Below are 2,813 nucleotides of genomic sequence, written 5' to 3'. Positions count from 1 at the left end.
TAAGCTTAAAATCTTTATTTTGTGCATTTTTTAAAAATGAAATTCGTTAAATGAGGTGATGCAAATCATCATAGTATTGCTTTAGGCTTCATTTGAGATGACTTTTTTACTGCTTTATAAAACTGATTTTCAGTACAAAATATCTTAAAAGTAAGAAGAAAACAGTGATATAAAGTCGTCTCAAATGAGGCAGTAGGTGATGGTTTGTTTTTTTACTGCTTCATAAAGCATCTTTTTAATACAAAAATAATACAAGAAAGCTGTTTTAAGAAGCAGTAAGAAAATTGCCCCAAACTAATCCTTAATTTGATGGAAAAAGCAGCATCTGCATGATTTTAAAATTGCCCAGCTCAGCAACCAAGTAGATTTAGCTTGTAAAGTAAGAAGAGCAATGCTATATTTCCTTTATTCCTTGTTTACCACGTTGAAATAGTGCGATTGGCCCCATTCGTAATATGAAACAAGGGAGCCATTTTGTTTGAGCGTTCACGGTTCGCACACAGCCCATAAAAAATAACAATGAGATGTGATATTGGATAATAATAACTTTTGTCTATGAGACAACATACCATCCCTGACACTAATGTTTATCTGCCCACCTAATAAGCACATTTTATATTATTCATTGTGCATATTCAATTTATTTCCAATCATCTTTTTTTTTTTTATTAATTTAAATGGATGTCTTTTTCAATTTTTTTATTTTAATATAATTATTCATTAATTTATTTTATTTATATTTAGTACGCTGAATTTTTTATCAATTTTTATTTTAATAAAATTATGAGAACAGATTATCCTTTATAGAAAAGGATAAAATGGACTTTTATATATGATGGTCATAGTTTATCATAATAGCAGGAAAGAAACTCATGATTATCCTTTACAATATCGGTTCGGTTGGGTGGGCCAAAGAAGCTTCTAATCCATCCATCCATCCATCCATCGTTCAAGAAAAATCTATTGCGATCAGAATATTCGGGTTTAAATATAATCATGATAAATTTCAGACCCATTAAGTTTATTATAATATAAAATTTTAAAATGTCATCTCAGAGCCAAAAAATGTCTCCATTTTAATTATTGTTGTTGATAGCAAGCAGCCACAGAAGGTGGGGGCGATCCAATATCCATGTTGGTAATGCTACTGCTACTGCTACTACCAAATCTATCCATATAATCTTAATGGATTTGATAGGTACATTTTTTCTTTATGCACAAATCCATCCGTTAAAATATGCAGACAAAATTTAAATTTAATTCGTATGAAGAAGATTTTCAATTTATCTTAAAATAAGTGTTGTATTTGTGTCCAAGTAAAATTAGTAATTAAAATAAAAGGTATAGGAACGGGGATATACAGGCTGCCACTTCACCTTCAAAGGAAGTGTATGGTGGCGTAATTAATTCTTTGACGGAATCTAACGATGCATGGAGCTCACATTTACTTTGACCACTGAATAGTATGTATATCTTAATTAAAATATAGAGAAGCAATTGGGTTGTGACAAGTGCAATAGAAAAGAGGCATTGACCGCTGAAATTGGAGAAAAAAAGAAAGGTGGGGGAGCAAGACATGGAGATGAGTGGAGGATAAAAGTTCAATGAATGGTATAACCAAATGCGCTGCTTTGGCTGATGCCAATGTGGTCTTCGCTGCTGTCATGCAAAGCATGTCTCCTCTCCTATTGATGGCTGAGATAGTGGACACCAAAAGAGCCAATTCATTGCATCTTTTTTTTCTTTCTTTAAATAATAATAAAATAAAAGCCTCTATTTTATCTTTGTCCTCTTTTTTATAATAAATTAATTATCAAAGCATAAATTTAAATTTAATATATAAAGAATTCTATTTTATGAATAATTTTAAAAATCTTTAGTGGCATCTATGAATCTACAATTAATACTCTATTATTCTGTCTTGGGCAAACCAGATAAACCTTATCTCTACTTGGGTGGTGATGAACTGATGTTTGCTCTTCCAATTCTTATATAATTTTTTATTGCCAAAATTTAAATATTTATATTAAAAAATTATTTTAAGAATGATTAAAAAGTCATCCCGAATAAAAAATCATTCTCCTTCATTAAAATCATTTAGACTTTATCATATTAAATTTAAATTTAGTATACTCTATTAAAAATAATTATGGAAAAAATTATATTAGAAAATCTTGATATAAATTCAAATAAACAATTAAATTATTATATATTTTTAAAATATATGATTCTACAGTGATATGACAAATTTGAGGGAGATTCTAAAATATTGTGTTAGAATATTTTGATATGATTTTTTTCATAGATATTTTTATGAGAATATATTAAATTTAAAATTCATGCAGTAAATTATGAAGATATTTATGTGTATAAATTTTTAATTTGGCGTTAATAGCAAATAAGAAAAAGTTTATGTTTTTCCATTCATCCCCCCGTTTTCAGCACAAAACTAACTGACTAGACCCATTTGGATTTTTTTTTTTTTTTTCAAGACGCTCGAAGATTAATTATACTGCCGTAGGGTTGGTAAAGAAATATGAACAATAAAAACTTGTTTATATCTTGTAAATTGTGACTAAGTTCTTCAATTTTCGTAATGTTTTATTTATTTATTTATTTTATTTATTTATTTATTTACTTTTGAGTCAATTAAGGAATTTCAAATTCACACCCAACAGATACACAAGCTATTTAAGAAAAAACCAATGGTGTGGGTTTTAATTAAGGTTGCTATTATGTGTAATTAGCAATATATTTTTGTTGAGTCTTGAAACATTCGAAATAGTAGATAGATAAAGAGCTTAATTATCATT

This window comes from Dendrobium catenatum, unplaced genomic scaffold, assembly GCF_001605985.2.
Source record: "Dendrobium catenatum unplaced genomic scaffold, ASM160598v2 fragScaff_scaffold_1287, whole genome shotgun sequence".
NCBI classification, from domain to species: Eukaryota; Viridiplantae; Streptophyta; class Magnoliopsida; order Asparagales; family Orchidaceae; genus Dendrobium; species Dendrobium catenatum.
The sequence above is the reverse complement of the archived record's forward strand: the minus strand, read 5'-3'. Positions refer to the sequence as shown.